Source organism: Dermacentor albipictus, chromosome 1 (genome assembly GCF_038994185.2).
Source record: "Dermacentor albipictus isolate Rhodes 1998 colony chromosome 1, USDA_Dalb.pri_finalv2, whole genome shotgun sequence".
Lineage (NCBI taxonomy): Eukaryota > Metazoa > Arthropoda > Arachnida > Ixodida > Ixodidae > Dermacentor > Dermacentor albipictus.
In genome coordinates, this window is record NC_091821.1 from 424,467,068 (window position 1) to 424,481,457 (window position 14,390).

Sequence of the window (14,390 nt, forward strand, 5' to 3'; positions counted from 1 at the left end):
CCTTCTTTTTTGCACTAAAGTTTGGAATCTACACGGCGAAATGGGCGCAACCAACTTTCGGTGTAGTATATGGCACACACAGACTGGCGATTTCTGAGCGGAACGACGAGACTGAGTTCACGGAGATGCAGGATTGGCGTCAAGATAATAGCGGTGACGAGAGAAGCAAAAGTTGGGCGTACAATTGCGGCGCACTGTTGCCAGTGTGCATGTGCATGCGCCTTCATTAGAAAAGACCGATGTTGCACATCGCGAGCTCAACAAGACAACGCGCGGAATCTTTGAATTCCGCATGAAGAAAGATAAAGGAATGACCGTCTACGTTAGCCAACCGTTTCCGGCTCTTATTGAAATAAATTAGTTTTTTTTTTCTTCACACCAAACGTGTTTAAAAAAATAAATTACGGGGTTTTACGTGCCAAAACCACTTTCTGATTATGAGGCACGCCGTAGTTGGGGACTCCGGAAATTTCGACCACCTGGGTTTCATTAACGTGCACCTAAATCTAAGTACACGGGTGTTTTCGCATTTCGCTCCCATCGAAATGCGGCCGCCGTGGCCGGGATTCGATCCCGCGACCTCGTGCTCAGCAGCCTAACCCCATAGCCACTGAGCAACCACGGCGGGTACCAAACATGTTCTCTATAATGCAGTGCACTATGACATTTCGCACTATTATCTCTTTAATACGATTGACATTCCTTGGGAACTTATCCAATTTTCGATTTGTATGTCCGCGCCTAACTTATTCGACGCCAACTTGGGTCACAGGGTGTATGCACTGGCTATGCGTTACTGGTTATGTGTCGCTTTTAATGATAATCATTCAACTGACAGCGAAATCGAGACGAGCCGCCACATGGCGGGTACTGACTGAACCACGGATTGCGTGAATTGCATGGCGGTTCATCGGCAGTTCATGGGGCTTTGCGCCATCTGTGTGACGAAGAAACACTTCCGGCAAAAAAAAATAGTAATGTGACGCCATATCCGTTAAAAACAGAAGTGACATCATTTTGTTCTCAAAGGCGCGAAATTTGCTTTCGTGGCCTGCCATTAGAGCTGTATTTAAAGTGCCCCACCATTCGACTTGATGGGCGTTTCGAGCTTTCAGCGCGGAAAGCGATGCAGGAAAAGGCCAGCCATACGGGTGTCGAAATCGCACTCCTGAACAGAACATACTTTCTTTGGAGGCCGACGAAAGCTTTAGGTGTAGAGTGCTGGTCCTATCGTCGGACGCCAAGCCCGTCGACCAGCGCAATTGCACGAAAACAACTAAAGTAAACAAATCCATGATCCGACAAATGTGCGGATTAATAAAAAGAATCGCATCAAGGCACGCAGGCATGAAGGAAGCAGGCCTATGTCGGCTGATTCAGGCCCTTCTGATCAGTCGCCTAGTGTACTCCCTCCCTTATGCCGCCTACGGCAAGCGGATAGGGATAAAATTAACGCCTTAATCCGTCTATCATACAGAACAGCGTTGGGCCTATCCAAGTATCAAGGATCAGGAGGCCCAGCAAAAGCGGAGTTGAGGCGGATCGGGCCTCCTGATCCGCCTCAACTCCGCTTTTGCTGGGCCACCTCCTATGGTCTGTCACCAATCCACTCCTCCGGTCGAAGCCACTAGGCCTTCCAGGCCGGACTGCTCCGCTGTTGCCATGGCGACTCTCTACCTTTCTCCCTCCTTCTATCTCCATCACCCCCATATTCGTCCCCCTGCTGGCGCTGAGCCGTGCTCCCGCAAGAGTTGCAGAAGATAGTGCCAGCCTTTCCTCCTTTCCCTACAAGAACCCCTTCTCTCTCTATCCAAGTACACCAATTCGGACAAACTCTTGAGATTAGGAATACATAACACTATAGAAGAACTGATCAAGACGCACAAAACGGCGCAGATTTTTCGTCTATCTGGTACACTGGCCGGCAGGTACATTCTGGGCAAGCTGGGCCTAAGTCCCACAATCTCCTCGGTGGGACAAACCCCCATTGCCACAAATAGCAAGACGACAACTAATCCTTAAACTTATTCCTAAAAACATGGTGCTAGGAAGGCACGACAGTCGTCGTACGGCCAGGACAAAGCAGTTGCGGGATAAGTATAAGGACGACCACTCTGTTGCCTAGGTGGATATGGCGGCGCATGTTAACCGAAAATACGTTGTGAGCGTATTGACCGACAGCGGCCGCATTTTAAACGCCGCCACAGCCGAGGCCTTCTCCGCCCTTGAGGCGGAGGTGACTGCGATCGCTCAAGCCATCCCGAATGACTTCGTTCATACAATCATGAGCGATTCAAAAAGCGCGATCTTAAATTACAGTAAAGGCACTGTTAACAAAACTACGCAGCAAATCTTAAAGAATTATTACCACACTTTCTATCAAGCGGACAGACTTATCAATCTATCAATCTAGTGGGTCCCCACCCACTCCGGAAATCCTGGGAACGAGGAAGCGCACCGCATCGCCCGAGGGTTCACGAGCCGGGAGGCGTGCCACTCCGACTCGGTTTCTCCGGGTGCGGCGGTGACCACATATAACGAAATCCCAAACTTGTACAAAGGAATGAGGCGCATTTATCCGGCGCCTCATCGGGACGTTAGCAGAGCGCTGGCCACCATATTTCGCCAGCTTCAGGCAAACTCTTTTCTCAGCCCACATAGACGGGCGATTATCACCGATGGGGAATTTACCCGAATATGTCAAAATTGTAACCTTAACGAATTGGCAACACAAGACCACATCATCTGGGGATGTAGAGGTTCACCTCGCCGAAAAAGCCTCTGGCCAGCCTCCTCTAAATTTACCTGGGAGGCCTTAGCTAGGACTGCCACCGAGCTCGGGGAACAAATGAATATTGTCACATGGGCCGAAGGAGTCGCTCCCAACAGGGGCCACTCTGGGATCCCACCATGATTTTTTTAAATAAAGATATTGTAACCACCACCACTATCTGGCGGCCGTAACTTGCTCCTTTTGACTTGACAAGTTAAGCGACGATGCAGCTACCCGCGTCACCAAATTCAGAAAAAAACGTCGACAAGGAAAACAGCACATGCAACGTGTTAGGGAGGGAGGGGGGGGGGGCGTATTGTAACAACTTTACGTGCGCACATTTCAGCAAACTTCAAAAGCTGCATTACATTGCAAGTGATAGCGGCGTCAACGGTTCGCTCTTACGATGGGCACTGGGGAAAAAATGCATTTATTGATAATAATGAAATAAAATAAACTTGTCTTTTCCTTACTCGCCACGCATATATAAAATTGACCAGGAATGTTATTTCCGCTGAATTATTCCGTGTCTCGCTTTAATTAAAAAACACCTTCTTCTTTCCCACTGTTTGTTCCCTCCAAACGTAATCGCTCTTCAATCATTGCTCCCACAACCACCCTTGCTGATGTCGGTGAGAATTTGTTTTGAACCGCTTTTCGCCCGAAGCTTCGCGACCTATTTGGAACAACCTTGTGCGCCGCTGTTAAGAACGGCCAGCTGCAGTGCAAGGTTGCCAGCCATTTACGCCAGCGGTGGCAACCTCATCTTGGGATTCCACCGCCAACCTCCACAAAGTATAAGAACACCAAAAATTAGAACTACCTATGGTCGGCAGCATATTCTGCATCCTGCTTAATAAACTTGGCAACATTTTAGACCTAAATAAACAAATTTCCAAAAATTGGTTTAAACAAATTCTTCTTAAAAATTGCATTGAATATGTTTAATTACTGTTTAAGTGTTGATTACAACCTCCATGTGTATTGACTTTTTTTATCTTACTCAATGTACACTGTGTTTTATTTCATAGCACACATTGTTTCTTTTTTTTTCTTTTTTTTGTTACAATATATGTATGTCGATCTGCTTGTTTTCTTTACTCTGTTATATTTGTTTTTTGTTTTTTTATAACTAGAGACAATTCAGATTGTTCAATGATTATCTTATAACTGCTTATGCCTGCTTGCTGAACTGTATCTCGGAGCAAAAGCCTCTGTCAGGCTGTATAGCCTTTTGCTTTTGCTTCGATTTCTGTTGATGTACAGAAAGAAATCAATAAATAAACCTCAAACCTCAAACCTCTAGTCACGGCCTGGCTAAGTCGACTTTGTGTTGGGAACACTACGCGCATCCTCCACTCTCCGTCGCTTCAGTTAGCATGCGTTCGACGAAGCAGGCTTTGTGCTGAAACCGCCACCGTTACGCTCTAGCCTCGTCGCCGTAGTGACTGAAGGAGTTCGACGAAGCAGGCTTTGTGCGCAACACGACAACGCTGCCCTGTTTTGCTATGAGTGAGGGAGTTGCCGCGGGAACGCCGACGAAGGCTCCGTCCCATGGGCCGACCGAGACGCAAGACAATGTGCTACCCGGGCGCGCTACCCGCGACGGCTCCGAGTTCTACGAAGCCCCTCTGACGTCGGCTCCGGACCATTGCACCTGTGTGTGTGTGTGTGTGTGTGTGTGTGTGTGTGTGTGTGTACGTGTGTCTGTGTAACCCGTCCCGGGGAGAGGCGGCCTGTTTACAATGATTAGACGAACGTTTTCCGTCCCCTTGGAATTAAGGGGGGACCGAGTGCTTATAAGCCGCTGTTGTGCGGATGCTCGAGACACTTTCTTAAGCAGTCATGTTAGACTGAGACACTCTCTCCAGCAGTCGTGTTAGACTGACGTACTTTCTCTCGCAGTCATGCTAGACTGATGAACTGCATGTAAATACTGTAAATAAACCCATATTCCTCGTTCTCGATGAGAAGCAGTCCTTCCCTTCGTCAACGTCCTCAGCGTGGATAAGTTGGACGACGGCATGGGCCAGCAACCTTCGAATTCATGCGGGACTCCAATCTTGACAACGGATCGCGAGCGATGGGATTGAGCCCCCAATCCTGACACCGCGCGCCATCCACTACACGCTACGGGTTTACGTGTGAAGCGTATGTATATGCATATGCATGCGCAAGTGTATGCATATCTTCAAAGACCATTTCTTCTGTGGCTGTAGCACAGCCGTAAATTGTCAAATTGAACTGTATCCCACTATGAGGGCTCGTAAATACTCATATAAGGCCATCACTTCAGTGAACAATTCTTCGAGATCCCACGAAGTTTCTTCAAGTGCAACTGGTATGAAAGGTCATATACATGACGTTCGCGGAGCTGGTCGGGCCCTATAACCCCACCTCCCGAAAAATCGAAACTTTTGTTCGAAAAGCGGACGTTCAGTTTCGCCTCACGCGAGTGTCCACGCCACGCCTAGTCTAGGCTGATCGCGTGAGGCGAAATCGAACGTCCGCTTTTCGAACGCGCACAAGATAGAAGAACTTGTTGTTGGGCGAGTTGGCCCACGATAGTAAACATTTTTATAACTGCGCAAATAAACGATCACAGAGAGAGCACACAAGGTCAGGCGCAGACTTGCAAACAATCTTCATTCCACAAAGACCACATACATATACATCCCAGAAATACAGCACTGCGCGTGAGCGGCAAAAAACATAATAACCAAAAAAACTTTCTTCTCATGCAATACGCAACCTAACTACGCTCATCAATAAGCCTCATCTCACTGTTGTGCAGCTGACACAATCGTGTCCCTTCTTTGTTACATGATACGCCTCGCATAGCTCAGCATAGCTCAGCATAGCTCGACATAGCTGGCACGCTCGGCTATCTCGTCACCGACACAAAATCTTCACTGCTTTCAAGATAAGCTTACACGGGCAGGCCAAGCAGTGGGTAGGAAGGTGCCCACTCGCTTCGTTCCTAATTGACAGTTCATGCACACGCAAGCGTACATTCACGCACCTTCCTGTTTGGCCTACGTAGACTTTGCCACATCGTAGAGGAAGCTGACAGACTACCCCAACACTGCAATCCACGTAGCAATCGGTGTACTTTATTCCGCATCCTTGGACCTGTTCGTGCTTCTTTTTACGTGCGAGTATATTTTGGCAAGCTTGCCGGGAGCCGGAAACGCCACCTCAACTCCATATCGTTTCACAACATTTCTTAAATTGTGGGAAGTCTTGTGAACATAAGGCACAACTTTACGTTTTTTTTTATCTTTGCATGCTCTTGCAGCTTCACTAATATAGTTTTCCGTTTTTATCTTCTTAAGCACTGCCTCCGCTATACTGCCGAAATGACTGATTGCGGGAAACCAGCTTCTAGCCTTGCAATCTGCTTGTCAAATCATTCCTATATTTTATGTGTACATGACTTCTTTATGGCTGACTTGATACACCGGGTGGCCATTGCCCGCTTCACCGTTTTCGAATGAGCCGACTCGTCGGGCAACGATTTCTTTTGGGAACTTGGGTTATATTCTCAGCACACATGGTTGTCACAGAAGGTTGTCTAAAACTGGATATTATTATCCTTTGTTAGTTCAGGAGTAAAGGTCAACCCTTTCCCAAGTCGCTGAAAGATGTGTAGTACATCTGCGATGGCGTCGTCATACGTGGAACTGGTTAGATTCTATAAGAGAGAGAGAGAGAAAACAAGGATAGGAAAGGCAGGGAGGTCAACCAAAACAGCATCCGGTTTGCTACCCTACACTGGGGGTGGGGGAAAGGGGAATAGAAAGAGGAAGATAGGGAGAGAGTAAGCACTGAGTACATGTGGGAGGGACACCATACACAAGGACACAATAAACGGCCTCTTAAGCCGGTGCACTTCAAGTACTGCACTAGTGCACGAATCGCTTTTCGAGCCAGTGACCGGTGTGGCCACGGTCCGAGTATCTTTGACTCGGTGAACGGTCTCGAGTCCAGTCGGCGTAAAGTTACCCGCAGAGAGAGGCGTTGGACATCGTAGCGAGGGCAGGTACACAATAGGTGCTCGATGGTCTCCTCGCACCCACAGGAGTCGCACATCGGGCTCTCGGCCATTCCCATACGGTAGGAGTATGCGTTCGTGAACGCCACTCCTAGCCACAAGCGACACAACAAGGTTGTTTCACCGCGGAAAAGCTAGATGGCAGTTGTAGCCGTAGCGTGGGGTCAAGTTTACGTAATCTGCAATTGAAGGCAGTTGCAATCCAGAGATCTTGTGACTTCTTGAGTGCAAGTAGGCGAAGTTCTCTAGCAGCGTCCGACCTCGCCAAAGGAGTTGGACGCGTCTTGGTATATTCGTGGGCACACCGGGCAGCCTTGTCAGCTAGGTTGTTGCCGACGATGCCACAGTGAGCAGGGATCCATTGAAATATAATGTGGTGTCCTCTTTCCAGAGCATGGTGGTGCAGTTCCTTGATGTCAGATATCATCTGCTCGTATGTTCTGTGACGTAATGCAGACTTGATGCTGTGAAGGGCTGCCTTAGAGTCACAAAATACGACCCATTTCTCTGTTGGCTCTTCGGTGATGTACATCATAGCGGTATGGAGAGCTGCAAGTTCTGCCGATGTAGATGTAGTCGTGTGCAACAATTTGAATTTAACTGTAACGTTCTTGGCTGGAACGACGAATGCGGCAGTTGAGCTGGTAGGTGAGGTCGAACCATCGGTATATATATGAATGTGGTCATGATACGTCTGGTGCAGTAATAGGACGTAAGTTGCTTCAGAGCCGGCGCTGGTTGAATGGACTTTTTTGTAATTTCAGGAATAGCAAAATTCACTTGAGGCTGCCGCAGGCACCACAGGGGAGGGGAAGGCTTCGCCGCCGGTGTTAAAGATGCCGGTATGCACTCTTGATGAGCGCTAATCACTCGTGAAAAGGTCGCTTGAGGTCTCTCGGCTGGTAGGGAGGCCAAATGATGGTCGGGGATCCTTGACAGATGGCGAATGTGCGCTCTGAGAGAGTCGACAGCTACATGTGTCTGGATTATATGATCTCCCGCGATGGCGATTGTTGCTACTGTTGAGGTGCACCGAGGCAGCCCTAAACACGTGCGTAGGTCTTGACCTTGTATGCTCTCCAAGGCGCGAAAGTTCGTCTTGCATGCATTTGACAACACTGGTAGGCTGTAACGTAGGAGTCCGAGAAACAAAACCCTGTACAGCTGCAACATAGAATGGACTGGTGTACCCCAGTTTTTCCCGCAGAGAAATTTGAAGACCTGAGCAATGGCGACTAACTTCTTCAGATAGACGCAGTGAAGGCTCCACGAGAGGTTGCGGTCAATGATGACACCCAGAAAGCGATGCGTCTTAACATAGCATACAGCTTGACCATTGATGGAAACAGGATACAATGACATTTGTTTGTGCGTAAAACCAAGTAGTGCGCACTTTCAGTAGACACACTGAGGCCTTGGTCTCGGAGATAAGACGCCGTCATGGTTGCCACCCTCTGAAGCCTGGCTCTTAGCTGAGGGCGAGTCACCGCAGAGGCCCAGATGGAAATGTCGTCGGTGTATATTGAGACATGAACTGTCTGCGGTAGATAATCCGCTAGTCCTACCAGGACGAGGTTGAACAAAATAGGGCTCAACACTCCACCCTGCGGCACATCACGGCAGATGTAATGGTCTGAAGTTGGGCCGCCTTCGGTCTGTAAGAAAAAACGCCTCTCAGTCAAATGGTCCCGAATCCATTCATATATCCGGCCACCAACTCTAACAGCCTCAAGTGAGTTCAGTATGGCCTCATGGGCGACGTTGTCGTATGCTCCTTTTATATCTAGAAAAAGTGCCGCGGATAGGCGCTTGAGGCTTTTTTGACTTTGGACCCATGTTACGACGTCAATGACGTTGTCGATGGACGTGCGACCTCAACGAAAGCCTGTCATGGCGTCCGGATAGATGTTGAATCGTTTTAGGTACCATTCCAAGCGCGCAAGAATCATTCTTTCCATCACTTTGCCGACGCAGCTCGAAAGCGCAATCGGACGATATGATGAGAGCTCAAGCGGAGACTATCCAGGTTTCAGAATGGGGATCAAGCGGCTCGATTTCCATTGTTTAGGAACGACGCCGTTCTGCCAAGACTCATTGTAATAGTTGAGCAGCTCATCACGTGCGTCATGTCCAAGGTGGCATAGGGCAGCATACGTGATGCCATCAGGTCCTGGTGACGAAGAACGCCTGCAGGTCGCCAACGCAGCATCGAGCTCTTCGAGTGAAAATAGCACGTTCATTTCTGGTACACGTGCCTCAGGGATGTCATTCAATGCTGCGTCAGTAATGATGGCCACGGACCCAGCGACCCGTGCACAGAACTCTTCAGCCACTTGAAGTTCCGAGCGGAGTTGGTAGAGGGCCAGAGCAGCGAATGGCTTCCTTTGACGCGGAGAGGAGCGAAGACCCCTATCCGTTCTCCATATGTGCGAGAGCGATTTTCGGGGATCAAGTGACTGACAGCAACTTTTCCATCGTTTATCTTCCAATTTGTATTCGTCGTGAAGCCCTCAGATCCAAGACGGACTTCGTGCGCCGATACTTCCTCTTCGCCTGTCGGCGTGCCGCACGCAGCCTCTCCAGTTCCATGTCCAAGTCTGTTCGCCTTGGTGACCTTGTAAGCGAGCAGATGGATGTTTTGAATGCCTCTGCGATTGCTTCTTCGATAGTGTGTGAAAGGCCTTCCCGACATGCGTCATTCATATCCTTCTTAAACTTTGACCAATCAACTGTACGCAAAACAGTAGAGGAGCGTTGCTCAACTCCTCTCATCTTTATGTATGTTGTAATATGGTCGCTTCCATGTGTTTCTATATTCGCAAACCATTGGACGCTCGAGGCAAAGCGCCGTGACACCAAAGTTAAGTCCAAGCAGCTACTATAGGTCGTTCCTCGCAGAAATGATAGGGCTGCCGTCATTCACACAGCACAAATCATGGTCGGCAGCAAAGGAGGCAAGAATCCTGCCTTTGGAGTAAATTTTAGTGCTTCCCCATAGCTGGTGATGCGCGTTGAAGTCACCTATGATAATCCAGGGGCCATTGTTCATTAGTAATATTTTCTTAAGTCGTTCGCCGTCAAAGTGACCCGCTGGGGATATGTAGGCTCCAATTAGTGTAAATGACACATTCTTCTTTTGGACATTTAGGCAGACATATTGGTTCTCGTTATGAGGCTCTACGCCTTATGTTAAGTCCGTGCGGATGTAGATGATCACTTTCGTGCTCGCACCGCATGTGGACGAGACGAAAGATTCATAACCGGACAGACTGAGTGGAGTTGATGTATTTGGTTCGTAAATGACCAGTATGGGGAAGCGATTTGTAAGAATGAATTGGCGAAAATCTGATATACGGGTCCTTAGACCCCTGGCATTACACTGAAAGATCGACGCACTCTTAAGTTCAGTGCGGAAGGGGACTATTGGTTGAGCCATGATGCTTAAACGATGCTAGCAAGCACTGCTAGCATTTAGTGCATCCAGTATTTGCAGAGCGCTTCGAGCTGCTGGTGTTTGCAGCTTGTTCAGTATAACGCGCATTGTATTAATTACCGATTGCAGCATATCAGCCACCTGCCTGTATTGGTCGCACAAATCGCCGACAGTAGACGTCGGGGGTTGTCCAGCAAAAGTTTGCTGTGATTCTGTTGGTGAATGTTGTCGTTTCGGTAGAGCTGGCCAATATTCGGCAGATGTGGTCTTCTCAGTAGACTTGCTCTTCGCGGTCCTTTCCACATTGTCTGGCCTAGGCGGTGGGGGAGGAGGTGGTGTTGTAGGAAGTGGCATGCGCCTTCCTTGAGGAGCCTTCCTTGATGAGCGCCAGCGACGTGAATGTCACTTCCTCATTTTATCGGCGGCTTCGCGATGAGATGAATGATCTCTCGCCATCTCTTTCAAGATGGCCATTTCCTTCTTAATATGTGGGCATTTCTTCGATGAAGCTTCATGTGATCCTCCGCAGTTTGAACACTTCATTACAGTCGCACCACATTTATCTGCAGCGTGGGGCTCTCCGCAGCGGGGGCATGCTGCCTGATTTTCGCAGACGCTGCTCGTGTCCCAGTTTCATGCATTTGCGGCACTGAAGAGGTTTTGCAATGAAAGGCCACACTGCATGTCTGAAGTGTCCCACCTTAACAAGCGAGGGTATATATTTACCCTTGAATGCTATTTTCCCGCAGCGTGAACTGCCTAGCCGCTTAACATCAACGATGACCTCATCATTGGCTGGCTTGATAAGAATCGGCAAATCGTTGTTGAGGATGGCGACGTCTACGTCGTAGATAACGCTGGTGACTACGTCAGATCCCAGAGGAACGTAAGAGCGCACCTGAATGCCGTCGAGCTCCATTACGCCCCGTAGAGTGGTCAAACCAGCCGCATGCTGGACATCAACCGCCAGTAGATTTTTTCGGGTGTTCACTCGAATGTCCGATATTTCATTTGGCACCAGGGCTTCCAGTGACATCGACACAGATTGCCTGTTAAGTAGCTTCATGTTGATGGTGGAAAGCGGGGGCACAAATATGATGGTATTGGCGTCCGGCCTCTGCGTCTGTCTCTCTGTTTGCGTGCTTGACGATGAGCACATCCTGGTGTTCCTTCTCTTCGCTCTGCGGCTTCGCACAAGCTGGAAGTCGTCATCGGAAGTGTCCTCACCGCTGAGAGAGTAGACATGGGTGTCCTCGCTGTCGGTGTCGCTCTGCTGATCGATCCGCTTCCTGGAGGCGGCCGCCGCTGACGCCGCCGTCGCCGGCAGACGTGCAGGGTCGTCCACTTCCATCACGACCGAGCAGGGAGCGAGGGCCAGCGGATGAACTTAGGTTTTCACAGAAATAAACCGCAGCTAAAAAGAACAGCGCTGTATTACTAAATTACTAAATTACGACATAACAAAACAGTAACAGCCTGTTCACGGTCGATCCCTTCGTTCACCGCTCTGTCAAATTTCGGTAAGAATATATTACACAAGATAGGAGCAACACAGGAACCTATGCATACGCTCTGTTTCCGTACGTAAAATTCTTCTTCAAACTAGACGAAGGTAGAGTTGAAGTAAAACTCAAGCAACGCTAAAAACCTATCAAAAGTCAACTCGGCAGAATTCTGAAAGGACGCTTTGCCATTAACTTCAATACATTTTCGAACAGCCTGAAACAATGAAACGTGAAGTATAGAATAAACAAATCTATGTCAATGAAAAAGTATGACCAATGTCCTCGTTCGACTGTATGAACTTAGTAACAGCTTCCGAGTTTTTCGTTTCAAACGAGTCGTTTCCTTCTGGGTGCGACAAAAACTTCTGCAAAAACCTGGTTACGTCATTCTGGCAAGTTCCTCTTTCACTCAGGATAGACCGGACCGGAGCAAAAGGTGCACAAGATATGACAGGATACGGAACCTGGTATGTGGCTTCATGGATGAGATGTCTGAATGTTTGTCATCAGAATGTTGAACTTCGTTTGACCGTTGTGCATCCCTCTTTCTATGTCATCATCATTCCTCATCACAACTTTATGTCCCCGTTCCCCCTCCCCCCATGCAGAGTAACAGGCTAGAACGCGTTAGCTCAGGCCGACCTTCTCTGCCTTCTTTCAAATAAATTCTCTCTCTCTCTCTCTCTTGGCAGTAAAAACCAGGATCAATCTATCACCTTTGCTTTTGTTGACTGAGGTAGCCAGTGTCTGCAGTTACAACTCCCTGAACGTGTAAACAGACTTACCCTTTATCTCTGCGGATTTCACTGGCACAGGTTTGAAGTTCTTTTTGACAGCGGCTATCGCCTTGTCACCGTCCAAGCTGAACGGCCGGCCACGATCTTTAATCACCACAGGAGGAGCTCCGTGAGAGGAAATGATCGAATGCAGAAGAAGCCACGAAACATCGATGCTGTGGCGGAGACAAGTGTCATTGTTTCAGTATAACATGTTAAATAATTCACGCATACGATTATCCAGTGGCAGCCGGTGAAAGACTTGGGGAAGGGACCCAGTAAATGTATACCCACTTTCTCAAAAGATGAAGTCGGCGGATCGAACTGGTTGCAGAGTGCCAACAGGAGCCGTAGTCGGTTGTTTGCGGTGTTGGCAGGCATCACAGCTGGCGATGTACTCCTTGGCTGTATTCCACGAATGAGGGCAATGGAAACGTGGTCGGAGGTGGTGGAGCGTTCGAGCGAATCCAAGGCGTCCCGATGTGAAGTCGTCGTGCACGGCCCGAAGTACTCCAAGGCGCAGTGATTGTACGCCGACGCGCAGCAGTGGAGCACCATTGTTAGAATAATTCTCGCAGAACGGATTTATTTGCGGTGAAAAGGGTAGAGAAGACGTGGGACGGTCTGAAAGAGCCGATCACCGAAAGCTCACGCTACTTCTTCTTTCTCTTCTACGCTCCTCCGGTTAGGACTTACGGTATAGCAACCATAGATCATAGTAACACTACCATAGATCATGTTTTGTCAAATGACTCCTTGTATAAATTAGCTCTGGTTTTAGAAACTGATGAGTGCAATCATTATCCCGTACTGCTCGTTTTGTCAAATTGTCTAAAACCTAGGCAAAAGGGCATAGAACATATAATTTGTTTGACTCATCCTTATATATCCCTAATGTGTGGGACATCGATTGATCTCCTCTTTATGCACTGGTTTCTCCAAGCGAGTGTTATGACTTGTTTGTGAAACTTATTTCCGAGGTGGGCTGCGTCAGCGGCAACTAGAGTTACTGCTACTGGGTGTCTAAAACATTTCAAAGGAACCGTGGATAATACGCTCAATATTGAGTTGCATTAAAAATAGATATAACATATATATAAGTAACTTAAAAGGCAACCTTTCAATCTTTTATTGCGAAAGAGGTACTCCAAGTGTTATTCTATGTTGAAAAATGTAATCTTTATGGCAAAAAAAAGAAAACAAAAGCTTACTTTTAAATTCGCAAGTCAAAATAGGGACGACTCTAGATTGGATTGGATTGGAGTGAACTTTATTTATGCCTGCAGTTGGGCGCTCGCGCGCCCCGACGAGGGCCTACGTCATCTACGAAGTGTCAGGATTGGGGGCTCAATCCCATCGCTCGTGGTCCTTCGCCAAGATTCGAGTACGGCATGAATTCGAACGTAGCTGGCCCATGCCGTCGTCCAACTTATTTACGCTGAGGTTGTTGATGAAGTGAAGAACTGCTTCTCATCGAGAACGAGGAAAATGGGTTTATTTACAGAAATTCAATCAGTCTAACATGACTGCTTGAGAAAAAGAGTATCAGTCCAACATGACTGCATGAGAGAAGTGACTCAGTCTAACATGACTGCTCAAGAGAAGTGTGTCCAGCATTTGCACAACAACAGTTTTTATACACTCGGTCCGCCGGCCAAACGAGGCGGAGACTGTTCGTTTACTCATCACCACCTCGCCGCTGCTCCGCAAATCAGTTACATACACAAAGGCACACACATTCCGATGCCCAAACGACGGCGTTGGAGGGGTGCCGTTCCGGGAACTATCGGTGCCAATCGTGGGTCACTCGTTGTTTTGCGTCACGCCGAAGCGTGAGAAGCACCAAAAT